The sequence below is a fragment of the Embiotoca jacksoni genome, unplaced genomic scaffold (assembly GCF_022577435.1).
Source record: "Embiotoca jacksoni isolate LCO1_2020_lvr unplaced genomic scaffold, fEmbJac1.0.p SCAF_12, whole genome shotgun sequence".
Taxonomy (NCBI): domain Eukaryota; kingdom Metazoa; phylum Chordata; class Actinopteri; family Embiotocidae; genus Embiotoca; species Embiotoca jacksoni.
In genome coordinates, this window is record NW_027185252.1 from 18,129,591 (window position 1) to 18,143,722 (window position 14,132).

Below are 14,132 nucleotides of genomic sequence, written 5' to 3' on the forward strand. Positions count from 1 at the left end.
AGAGCCCCGGGGCACGTGCCCTGATGTTACATCAGGGCTGAAGCAAGACAGATCAGACCATGTACAGAAGCAGAAAACATTCATCTCCATATGCTGGCAGCATTTCAGAGTCCCCTCTGTCACTTGTATGCTCCTGTAGTCAAATGTGTGATGAGGGGAGTGACAATGGTGAAGCAATATGGCCTAGATTTCTTCTCGTACATTATCATCAACACGTTCATGAGTCATTTGCCGTCAAGATAAATATGCTACATGTTTTGCTGCATCATTAATTCATTGCAAATTAATTGTAATACCTTGGTTTGATTACTGTAAACAAGCTAACCAGCTTGGGTCAAGATATTTAAAGTTTCAATCTTGCACAGGCGGAGCTTTTGCAAGAGTCCTTAATGAGCCCTGTAGCTTTTTGCCTTTAATGCAACATACCTCACTGGTGCTGGAAAACGACATTCTCTTTTTATTTTATCATAAAACTACTTCACATTGTGCTCTGATGCAACCGACAGCTCCTCATTCTACATCTGACCCTGTGGGACACAGTTTATATTTGGGGATGACCTTGATTGTATACTAAATGGTAATTATAGAAACATCTATCAGAGAAATATAATGATTTATTAATGACACAATGCTACATGTAACCCATTATTGTATGGAAGGAGACATTGCACTTTATGGAATAAGAATATTGTCCCATTGGGTTAAGGCTGACTTTGCCAATGACAATGTTAACATGCTAAGGTTTAGTAGGTACAATGGTTACTGATTGGTCCATCCTTCAGACTGGCTGAACAAACCTTAATGTGAACGGGGTTTACAGACTATAATCACAATGAAGACTAAAACTGTGAGTAGTGTCTCCACCCAACTACTACTCACAGTTTTAGTCTTATCATGGCGAGAAAATGTGATTTGACAAAAGTGAATAAAAATATATACAACAGAGATATCAAGTTTTTTTCTCATTTGCGTTTGACTTAAGTCAACATGCTGCCTTAGCTGACCTGAGAAGTCATTTCCTTCATAAAATCACCGCCTCATTTTGTGTGCTGAAAATGTGACTGTACTACAGCTTTTGTTTGACAAAAAAAGATAGAAAGGCAGAGTGATGTGTGTTTGTTCTGTATCAAATCACTTCTGAGTAAATGCCCAAATCTATCTGAGAAACCTGCTGCTCCTTTTCATTTCTCTCCACAAGAGAACAGGCTGTTCTACTGGTGAATCCATCATGGCCAGAGAAGCACACATCAGAACCAGACGGGCTTCTACAATACAGGAAAAAACGCAATGAAAAAGTCTTCCCGAGAAAACTCGGAACTTGTTTCACCTGACTGTGTCAAATCAGCTTAGACATCGAGTTAACTCGCTCCCAGCACACTGTTGCTATGCTGCATAAAGTCTCACTCACATGGCTCGGAGCCCGTTGTTTCAGCTGGCAACAGCCGAGGATGGTAAAGCCATGTTAGCGACGGTAGAGACAGCGCTCTGCCTGTGGCACACTGCATTATCAATCTGGGTCACCCTGCATGACCCTCGTTACCTTCACAAATGGTTTTGCATCCGTATGAGTGGGTTTGCACGTGTGTTTCTGCATGGCGTATAAAAAGAATATGTCTGCAGTGGGACAGATGCGGATAGCAGAAAAAAAATACAAATTAATCAGAGAGCAAAATGAGGGAGAAACATGATGAGGACAAAGAAATAAAACGCACCGGGTAACGATCGTTTTAAATTATATCAAAACAAAGCAAGTGCTGAAAACATACAACTGCGGGGGACATTTATTATGGAATTGATTTCAAATAACCTAGCGCTTACTGATAGCGAGAGAGCTTTTCATCTTTGTGGTTTATCAGCGTTTTACAGTCCGACTATGAACGCAGCTTCTTTGACAAAAATTTGAGCTCTGAGCTCCTCTCATTCTATCCATCGCCATCTCTATAAATCCCCAGACTCTTAACTTCTGGCTGTCCAAACCTTCACCTGCAGCCATGGATGAGACCTCAGCTCTCTGTCCTGCCAAACAGCTACTATCCACTGAGCCCTAACAAAGAAAAAAAACCAATGACAGATCTGTGGAAATTCTCCAAAAACCACAAAGGGCACGAATTCTAAGAACTAATCTTTTGTTTTGTGATGTATGTGCAAGGCAGCGCGATCATGACAAAACAGGAGGCTGTGTGCCGTAGTGCCAACCGCACACATGAAGTCACAAACTCGTGCATGCACACGCACACAAACAAACATCACTCATGTTTATGTACTGTGGGGTCCCTCTCTCCCGAGATGGAAGCACGGCATGCGCAGAACTCATATTCCTGGAATGTGCGCTGACAGACCCAACACACCTGCCCACCAGGCTGCCGATCAAGAATAACAATATGACACAGTGAGTGCTCACAACTGACCAGTGGGGAGCCGCTACCATACTAAGTCACGAGCTTTGCTTCACCTCGATATCAAAAACATATACATTTACAAATTACTTTTTTGTTAGCTGAGAACGTTGTGCATTAGCTGCCATGAACATTCATGGGCCCTTTGGATTTTTCTGACTTGAATACTTGAAAGTCTGTTGAAGTAGCTGAAGTAAAGTAAAACATTAAAGCCAATGATGATGTGGTTTGGTTTAATAATGTGGAGGTAGCACTGTCACCTCACATCTCTTCACATTAGCTAGGTTTCTTTCAACAAACTAACACGTGCTGGTTATTCTTGAGTTTCCTGTGAATGTGTTTTTCTATGAATGTTTTGCCCCATGGTGGACTGACAGGTTGCCCATGGTGTTTACTGCCAAGATGGCAACCTACAATAACATCATCTATTGGTGTGTGAAGTGCCTTTTTGAAGCTTTGCGTCTGGCATTTTGGTCATTTTGGCCACCATATTTGGACGAGCTGTGGAGGAGCAAGAGGTGGATCTGACTGAGAACTTGAGGACACCTATACCAGAAACCTGACTGCACCAAAGGAATGTCAATCAAACCAGACATGCCCCTAAACATACCTCCCGTTGATGCCCAATATCTAATTTATGAAGGAATTGTATTAAGAAAAAACACGAGACAACAAGAGAAGTTCATGCTTTTGGATTAGGAGTCTATTGGAACCGGAGGTTTTTCGGAGCCAGACCTTACTGTCCCTCTTCCGCATTGGCTTAGTTTTTCAGAGGTTTATTTTTCTGTATAGTATATGTACAGTTCCTGCAGTGCGGATACAAAATAAGGCAGTACTTCCACCACATGACCAATTGCATTCTGGGATGAGTTCCAACTCCCTCATTACCTTCAACAGAACAAGCAATACTTAAAAGAAAACAATACATATTATTTATTTATGGATGGATACATAGATTTGAAAGTGATGGTATTACATTTGACAATTTGATGCACTATTCTGCCACAATAATAATGATTAACTGAAGTGTGCTATTGTTTTTGCTTAAAACAAGTTCATGAAAACAATATTTTCTGTTATAAAGTCAGTCCTGAATTAGCAGGTAGATTGCTTGCATAAAAAGAGGATGAGTTAGTTTGACTGACAAGTGCAGTGCAAGATAAAAACAGTAACAGACAATCTGTGGCACTCAAGAGATGTAAGATACATAAAAATGTAGTGGTAACATATCTAGCAGGTTACTGGCACGACAGTAGTTGGATGTCAACATGAGCGTCAGTGTTGAGGACACTAGCTGATATTTGAAACTTAAGCTTCCTCTGTCATGACACTGGTAGCGGCAAAATTATCAACACAGACATATGATGCAGTGAAGTTAAAGAACACTTTCTAATGTGCTAATTGGCCAGTCACAACTGATTGTTTCTCAGCCCCTCTGAACTTGTTGGAAAAGGAAGTGCCAGCAGGAAGCAATGATCAATCTGTCCTTGTTTGTCAAGATCAAAATCTTCTAATCTCAGTAATGAGCCTTTTGTTTGCTTATTCTGCTCCACTTCTCTCCTGAGTCTCAGTCTTGTTCTCTCTTTATCTCTCATGTCGCTTCCCGTCTCTTTCTCACAGTATTAGCAGTCGATGTCTGTGTTGCTTCACTGCACCATGAGGAAGATACTTTTGCCAAATATCACAACCACCACAGGACCTCTGGCAACTTCGTATGCACAGAGAAAAACAATAATAATAATAGAGTAAAAACAACAATTAGTGTCAAAATGTTGACCTCCTTTAACTACTTTCACACATAGATGTTAAATGTCAAAGCAAGATGAAACTCAGCATGTGATTTGTGAGGGTAATACTAAAAATGGTATGACTGAGGGCTACATGTTACATGTAATGGAGTCAAACATGAGAGACTGAGTGGTTACTTGGGTCAAGGTGAGGTATGTTAATAAAGACTTTAAGACTCATGCTTCTAATCACTACCGCCTGACTTTTTCTGTATTAGATTAATATAATTTGAATCATGACCAAGTGCTGCGAGGACACAAACCATCAAAACAATTTAATTACAAAGAAATGCTTTTTTTGGGGGTAAGACTGAATGTTGTGTTTTAAAATATTTTACTGATATGCTCATCATCAGCATTTTTGCATTTGTACTATTGCTTTCAAAATTAGTTAGCAAACCTTGAATGATTCATTGGATTTCTATGTAATAATATGGAAGGGAAAGAGAGGATCCACAACTGCAGTAATTTGATGACAATAAAGAAAACAAGGTTGTGTTGACTTGTGTAATGGTGGATCAAGTATTAATAACAAAAACAAAAGAAAACCTCACTTGCTGCGTGGCAAAAAAAAAATGAGGGCAGAATTACATCCAGATGAAACAAATATTTGTATTAGTTAATTTTTCATTTGTAAACATAATGCTTATCAAGATGTCCTCTAGTCTCTGATGTCTTCTGAACGCCACCTTTGGTTCTAAACAAATAAAACCAATGCAGAAGTGCCTTAGACTGTTTGTCCACCAAGGCATTTTTTTTCAAGATGAGACACCTTGGTTGCAATACCAAATATCTGTGGAAGGTTGGTTCATTTATGTATTGAACATACCTAATTTCACTGATAGTTTGTGTTATCAACAGGTACTGAGATTAAAAATGTCAGCACATAGTAAAGTACTTGTTCTGGCTTTTGCTCTTGATGAAGGTAAGACTGAAGCTCACAGGAAGAGAGGATGCACTCACCAGTCTATGTGGGTGTGCCAGGCAACATTTCGACAAGTACTATTGTTTGGTTCAAGAGCTAAAGTTGGACGTCTCCCCATTTGTCTGAGGTATGTGCAGATATGCTATGATGTTGGGTCTTTGTGGCATTTGTCTCACCTCTGCTTCACTGTAATTTGGATGGCTGAAGTGATAGTGATGACGAAAGTTGAACATTTTTCAACTCTCGGCAAATGGTAAAAAATTCCCAACGTACGTGGGTAAAAACGTTCAGCGCCTCGTTAAGCTGCTCCCATTGACAACCATGTTAAACATACACTGAGCTCAGAGAAAAAGGCTTTGGTGGACAAGGCCCCTTAAAGTGCTACACCATTGAGGGCCACTGGCTCCAAAAACCCTCTGGCTCCATAGACTCCCATTTAAAAAGTGTCAACTTCTATCAGGAAATACTGAGTCAATATTTTTTTTCCATAAATCATAATAGTGTCATTCGCTAAATTCCCTCCCTCTGATTAGTGTTCTGTAGCCTGGCTCTGCCAAACTATTGCTTCAGTCTGTGAATATAGTCTGGAAACCCTGCTTGCATTAACGTTTGCCCAGCCACCCTGAAGGCCGGAGAGACTTGTGTCATTGTTTAAGTGTGATGACGATATGGCGCTGAGCATTTTTTCCTCAATTATGTTGCAATTGGAGTTGATTTCAGCGCATATGGTAATCAATCTTGATTGGCATTGAAAAAGGCTGCTTCAATTGTTTCAAAACTAACCCGAGGTCTCCGCCCAGTAGGATGAAATGACTGGACATGGAGCAGACTGGACCGTGACAAGACTCATCTATTCATGCATCAAATTTGTAGTTGGTTGCCGGAATACCTGGCGGACATATTGTCCTCAGGTTCTCAGTGAGATCCCACCCTCGCTCCTCCCCAGCTAGTCCAAATATGGTCACTTCTGACCAAGATGAAGCCGGCCAAAATGCCAGACTTAAGAGTTCATAAACTAATGGTTGGGTTACTTCTTGGGTAAGCTGAGTAGAACATACAGAAGCTGGCCAGTTGTACTGGTACAACCATGAGTAACCTCTACCACCCATGGCTCCTATGTCAGTACATACATTCTACAGCCTATAGGCGATGCTAATGTGTCTTGCGGTTTGCTGTGGATGTGTTGGTAGAGGAATGGGTTCAAACAGACTAACACAGGGGTGACAGGGTGGCTTCAAATGAAGGACTCAAACCCTGTAGGGGAATTCGCCCCTTCAGATCCTGTTTCATGACAAAGCCTCCCTGCAGACCTCCTTTCCCATCTGCTTCCTCTTCTTCCCAATCTCCAATGCACATAAGGCATCAGCCCAGGCAGCACTTGCACAATTCACAACAGATTAATTCAGTTGAAAATAACCCCTGCAGAGAGCTGAGTAACACTCTCCGTGGACCCCCTTCTCCCTCTCCTTCTTCCAATCTCCCTCCCACTCAGCAGTTACACTCAACTCCAACCCACTTCTCACTCTTATTTCATTGAGTCATTCCTCGTTCCCCAGACTCCATCCACTGGCCTCCTCTGTGCCACACAAGTCCCCAAGGCCATCGGAACGCCATAACATACGGGCATCACAAAGGAGTGCATCGTGTGTGTTCTGTAATCACACAGGGAGCAATTTGATTGAATATTCCTCATTCAGTGGTATGTAGAGATCAGCTGAACAAAGTGGGGATTTGATAAGGCCTGTTCTTTGTTAAACATGCCCCCAAACTGGCAACATAATGGTTCCCCACCGCATTTTTAATCAGATGAGCTTTCGTCATTCTGTTGCATAGACTGTCATATTACGAGATAGGTTTTTCCCCATGTTCAATTAATCAATTTAATAAAACAAAGCATTTAATCAGACTTATATAATACATTAAATGGTAGAATTCCCCTTTGAGGGATTGCCCCAAATTGTGCAGATTATATCATCATCATGGATGTATGAGGATGAGTTATTCAGCACTCCATATGAGATAAAGTAATAACTCAGTTGACCTTCAAGGTCAGAGAATCAATCTCATTCATATTCAAATGACAACTAATGACATTTGTGTCTCCATTCATTGCACCAGATCAAATGGAAACCAAAGAAATTGGTTTCTTTTCTCTCCATGCAGGGCTGAAGTTCCAGTGCTGGATGATTTCTAGCGCAGAGTACCCTCGTGACTTCCTCAGTACAGTAGGCCGTTAAGTGAGAGGAGGCATCCATTGTGCTGTGTGTTGGGGGAGGGAACAAGTAAAAGCATATGGCATTAGCTCAATCTTCAAGGTGCTCTAGAAGCGTTAGATTCACACTGGATGCTTCGCCTGTCAAATTGTATTAAATGTATTTTTTTCTTCTTCTGCAGAGAATATTCTTTCTTTTTTTTCTTCTTTTTTGCCACTGTGAAATGGGATTTGAGGAAAGTCGTTGCTGCTCTCACATACAGAGATTATTCACTTGCTCATCAGGGACTTTCGAGGCTTCCTCAGACCCCTCAGCCAATTCACACTTGGGGATGCAGAGGCAGGCAAGCAGGCACCATGAGGAAGAAGAAGAAAAAAAAAGTCCTCCTGAGTTCATGTCGCAGCCTTGAGTGGATAAAAGCAGCTGTTTCTCCCTTTCATGCTATCCCTGGCAGTTCCCTAAGCCCCTCCACACAGGAGAATAGAAGAACTCCCTCTTGCCAAATATGGAACATTCACACTCTTCATAAGCCTGTGAATTAAGAAGAGTCTCGAAAAAATGTGACATAAGAATCATGTGACTTCATCTAAGTACTCATGTTATATGTGTATTTGTATATGGCGACTTTCATTTCAGCCTCAAACCTTAAAAAAAAAATAAGTCGGCAGAATAGTTTGTAATTAACAAGTGGAAGAAAAAAAAATATTGCTATGATATATTTTGTCTGGATAACAAAGATTCACACTCCTGCTTGTCTACTTTAAAGTTAAACTCCCATGTTATTAATTATTACAGATACAGATGTATAGTACAGCACTTTGCTCCTTCCATTATTCTGACTGCTTTTTCATTAATATTAAATGCGGGCCTGGAAACTTGCTCTGCTGATTATTGAAGGAGCTGAGTGAGATTTGTCAGTGAAGCACTCTATCCATCGCCCCACCAGCCAATTAAACTGAAGTATTGCTCACTGCACTATCAACTTGTCATGCCCTTTTATATCCACACAGCATTCAATCAAATACAGCACCGGCACAATCAGAAATTAGCCAGTACCCCGAATGATACAGTGCATTAACTGGATATTCAGTTTTATAGCACATTTGTGTGTTAAAGGTTCTGTGTGATGGATTTAAGGGGATCTATTGGCAGAAATGGAATATAATTTTGATAATTATGTTTTTATTAGTGTATTATCACCTGAAATGAACCCCTCTGTCAGGAGTCCAGTTTTTTCCTCCGTTTTTGCCCCCGATCACCTCTCCTCCTGTGTCCCCTCAGTCCCCTGTCTTTGTCTGTGGCCACGCCCCTCACCGCCTGTGGCCACGCCCCTCACCGGTCCCAGCAGATGCAGCCACTCACCCCTGATCACCACCTGCAGGTGTGCTGCATCTCCCTGATCACCTCCCCAGACTATATGTACCCTGCCCCTGCACTACTCTGGTGGTCGGTTCATTTTTGTTAGCCACCCGTCCGTCCTCCGTCAGCTCTCCGTCAGCTCTCCGTCAGTCCCGTTCCTCCGGCCTCTGTGCCTCCTGTGGATATTCCCGGTCAAAGTCACCAGTCGGTGGAGTTGCCCTCCCGGCTCGGAAGATTGTTGACGCCGTCCTTTCCGCTGGTCTGCCGGCTGCCCTGTCAGCCGTGTCCCCCTGGAGCTGTCGGTCGAGTTGCCCTCCCGACTGGAAGTAAGTGGACCCGAGAGGTGCCACCTTTTGGTTTGTTGTTTTTGTTTTTTGTTTATTACAAATAAAGACTGTACTTTGGAACTTATACGTCGAGTCTGTGAGCTTGCATTTGGGTCCTGGAAAAACACCCACCAGATAACACCCTCACATCTAAATAAGAGCTGTGTCTTAGTTTGGGTTCTTTTGTTTGTACACTTATAAGTTAGTACACCTACTCCTGTAGTGCATGAATTTGGACCATGTGGTGTTGTCTCAAAACAAACACTACCATTCTGCACTCACGCCAGATGACCGTAACATTTGAATACATTGCCCACAACCATATCTGCCAGCTTGTTTTTTTTTTTTTTCCAAATTATTAACATGTTTTCATGCCCTCTTTCACAATAAACACACTGATGGCTTCTATCCAACAGCAATATAGTGGTGCAAAACAAACACTTTTGTGTGGATGTGTACAACTTATAGCTATATGGCATGACGTTCTTCAACAGCTGCAACTTCCTCAGCTTCCTTGGGTACCGCAGTTTGAAAGAAGGTTGGTGGTCCCACCCTTTGTGGTATGCGTAGCCTTGAAAGCTGCTGGCTGAAAATTACACCACATTACACACACATTTTTCCATACTTGTTGTTAGTGTGAGTGTACTTATGCACTCAAAATATTAAGTGTAAGTATGTAAGTATGCAATTTCTGACACATCCAGGGAGAAGGTCCTCTTTCATGGTTCTACAGTGGCCCAGAAGGGACAAACCAAACACTGGCACTGGAAAGGGCCTTTAGGGAGTTTCACATCCTCCACAGGTTCTCCTACATGCTTGTACGGGAGGTGGGTATTCAAATGGGTACAAGCTGCGACTAAACCCTACACACTTCTCCTGTCTTTATGTTGCTAATGTACAGATTGCCGCTTTGATACAGCACTGCTCTCCAGAGGCAATTTATTCCACAGTTGTGAAGTTTTATGTTTGAAGGGGTATTTTCTTTGTGTAAATAGTAAGAATAAATGACTGTGCTGGTAAACATGCATTTTTTACAAAAGAGAAAATACAGACACGTCGGGCTGTCGACAACATACAGTACATGACTTGATGAAGTGGATTTCAACCAAATGTTTTTGTTCTTCAGTGAGTTTTTGAGATGGATTAAAAGAAGCTTTTGTGAGCCTGCTGTGAGACAAATCTAGCAGGCTGTGGGGAGCCCTGATGGCCTGCTTTCACTCCGATGTTCATAACTCCAAACTCTCACTCACCTCTCTCTCTACATTCGTAGCGAGATAGCACTCTGAGAATCTGCCATGAGTAACTGATTGAATGTCTGCTGCGTCTCCTGAGAGGGCTCTGCCCTGGCGGGTTGCTGGCAGTCGTACAGGTGAGAGGTCCTTTACTCTTTGCTTTAATGCAAAAGAAAATAATGCCCAGTGCAGGGAACTAATGCAATTTCCTCTGACTGTGAAAACACTGATGCAAATTTGAATATCTCTTCGGAAAAAGGATTACCTGACAGTCCAATTTCCAAAGAGCCATACATCATGTAGTTCGTTAATGATGTCAAAAAACACAGCATGAAAATTGACTGATCTGAGATTGAATTCTGTCTGTTTTAATTAGAGAGAGTGTGACATCCACAACATTGCCGTCTTTAAGAAGACTTGCAGAGGGGATTCATGAGTAGTCAAGCATTTCATCCAAGTTCTGCCTTCTCATTTAGTACAAACATGAGGAATGTCTTTTGTTTTCAGTTATAAGGAGCAACTACAGGACAATATTGCTGGTGCCTTGAAGAGTTTGCAGCTTGTCATTTGTTTATTATAAAAATGTTTTTTTTCTTTTTTTATGGTCAGATTAGGGGATTACAGATCTATAGTTTTTGCTTCGATTGGTGCTTTGACCGAGAGCCAAAGAAGATACCAACCGACATATGTTCTCATTACTGCTTGACAAATATAAATGATGGGTGCATGGGAATGACTTCATTGTTTACCCAACAGCCCAACGGATGTTTTATGTATATAAATGTAGTTTTATGAATGAAAGGGAACCTGAAACAATTCATTTTCACTTGTCAGACCTTCTTTTTCCTTCTCAGTTGGTGGAAAGAGGGCTTCCTGTGCAGCAGATGTATACATGCAGATGATGATGTCACACTCACGGATGTGATTACTTTAGTATGCCTATGATGAGAACGAGTCAAATGATTAGAGGTTTAGAGGATATGAAGGACAATGTTAGTAGTCAGTCTGTTAAAAGTTGTCAAACTAAGGCAAAACTAATTGTGATCATTTTCTGAGGACAACATGAGGCTTTAGATGCATTCAAAGAAGCAACTGCCACACCCGATGCTCACTTTCACATTACCCATATTTGTCAGGTCCTGATCATGCTGATACTGTGCAGTCTGAAAATGGACTATCATTAACTAACTAAACATCTAATCTGGTTTGTCTCATTTCATCCAATAAGTAACTGTTAACCTTGTTTGAAGAAATAGTTTGGCTTTTTTTTTTTTACATTTAACTGCTGACAGGTAGATGAAAATATACTTGCATTCCATAATTACTAACTACTGTAATCCTATAATTCAACAAATGCAGAAAACTGCTGTACATAGAAATAAAGTAATAATTTTGTTGTGGCAAAAAAATAAATAAATATTGCAATGATTTAAGGTTTGAAAACCAACAGAATCCACTTTAAAGGTCAGAAATGATGAAATTGATTTTATCTGATCCTGGTCATCAAAGGTGTTTTCAAAACTAAAGGCCATGAAAAAAAATGTCATTCTTTCTACTGAAACTGCTGTAAGTGAGAATCTGAAATGTAATGACATAAAATATTTTCTGAAAGAGTCAAAATCGAAATGCAAGAAATGGACTGAAGTGTTATGTTGACATCCTGCAAAGACTGCAATCAACAAGTTGGATTTTCATCAAGGGAAATCATCAAAGATACATTTCATGGTTCTGTGGGTAATCTTTAATTACTGGTGGAAATGTTCTTGTCCATTTCAGACTCACGCCATTACTGAAGAAAAAACGGATTAGTTATGAAGAAAATGTAACCATCCAGAAAAATCCTATCAGCATGATAATTAGCTGTGTTTTTCTTTTCTTTTCAACGCCAGATGACATAAAAAAAGGTAACTCCCTGGTTTACAGCTGAAATGGAGGAAGTGTTTAGGAATGGGAACAAGGACCGGTTTAAAGAGTCTTGAATACAGGTTTAGCAAGGCGGTGTGAAATGTTAAACTACATATTTTTAGACACTTCAACAGCAGTTCTCAGAAAACAACTCTATGTCTAAATAGGTCTCAGACAGATCAGCAACTTCAAACTGAACCCGTCTTCCCCCACTTAACGAACAACTCATGCCTGGCAAACAACATGAACAAGCTTTAGTGCCTGTTTGAAAGACAAAAGGACAGTCCCAATACATTCTTCCTGACTGCAACCACCCTCATTGGGCTCATCTCTGATGATGATGACACCACTTGCAGGTGGAAGATAGACAATCTGTCCCAGTGCGTCCAAAACGTATTGGAGTTTGACCCTTTAACGACAGTGGAGATGTTTATGGACCTCTGAAAGAACCCGTGCACACCCACCACCATCACCCTGTGTGACTCCTCAGTCTTACAGCTTCTTGGGCACCATCATCACCCAGGACCTCTGCCCATGGCTTCAGTATTCATCGTTGTTGTTATAGTCTGTAAACCCTGCTCGCATAAATGTTTGCACCGCCACTCTGGAGCGGACCAAGCTTCCTCATCAAGAAGGCACAACATAAATTGCCTTTCCTGTGGCAGCTGAAGTAGCCGAACCTGCCCAAGGCAATGATGGTGCACTTCCACACTGCGATCGATGAGTCCATCCTCACCTCCTCCACCACCATCTGGGACGCTGCTGCCACTTCCAAAGGCACGGGCAGAGTGAAGCACTTCATTCGCTGTGCTAAGAAGATGATTGGGTGTAACCTGCCAGTCCTCAAGTACCTGGACGCCTTCAGGAAACAGAGGCGAGCAGGGAAGATCACAGCAAACCCAGACCCCTCCCACCCCTAACATGAACTTCTTCAATCACTCCCCTCCAGCAAGAGTCTGACATCGATCTTCACCAAAAGCTCACAACGCAAAAGCAGTTTCTCCTTCATTCACAAGGTCCGTGTCTGACTCTACACATCACATACATTTGGACCCTATGCAATTAGTATTAGTCTTTGTCTTATTACTTGCACATTACTTATGTATACATTTGGATTTGTACATATTTTTTTACCTATTCTTTATCTAGTAATGTAAAGCTACTTTTTTTTTTTTCATCATTATGCACCAGAACACCAAGACAAATTCCTTGTATGTGAAAACCTAATTGTCAGTAAATCTGATTTAGATTCTGAATAAAAAATAAAATAAAAGCTTAATAGAGCTGATTTGCCAAAATTGTGATGCAAAACACAAGTGAGCATGTTGCATGTCTAAAAATCATTATTGCCAAGACAGTAAAATATGAAGACCAACCACACACTGAAGTTCCCTTACAGTTGTCCAGGTTGAAAAGCACCGCCAGCACCACGACCACATTTAATTAAAAGGCAAATTAAAGGCTGTCAGAAGTAACTCGAGCTGCTGACAAAGAACATAAGAGCAGAGAAAAAGTTGGCCCACAGATTTGACACATCAGGTTCCTCAGATGTCATGTAAAATCAGATCTCCGGGGTGAACAGGAGTTAGTCAAGCGGCACTTAATAGAGTTTGTTCAAGAGTTAACCCTGCAGCAACATCCGTCTAATTACTGCTTAACAAAAAAGCCACCAACCTTCTATCATTATGCAGATTGCTTTTGTAAGTCAGGGTTTTACAATGATTCATTTTTTGTTTTCACATGTATATTTTTTCTTTTCAGTTTTGATGGATTGTTTATGGTGGAAGAAATGCAGTTACATGCTGCATTAAGTCAGCACAAACACTCAGTGAACTGTGAATAATTTACATTTGGATAAAGACTTTGAAGGGATTGAACGCTTAATGACACTTTGTTGCACGAGTGATTAGTCATCCCAAATGCACCTGAACACCTGGAAAAATATTTTGTCACGAAAGTGGAAAATGTGGATCATTATAATAAATTCAG

The 14,132-nt window shown here is 41.1% G+C and overlaps 1 protein-coding gene across 1 annotated transcript in view; it reads right to left on the reverse strand.

Annotated features, from left to right (window-relative positions):
- LOC138195636 (gamma-aminobutyric acid receptor subunit pi) overlaps positions 1-14,132 on the reverse strand; it is a 57,354-nt gene that overhangs the window by 18,767 nt on the left and 24,455 nt on the right. The window lies entirely within an intron of this gene.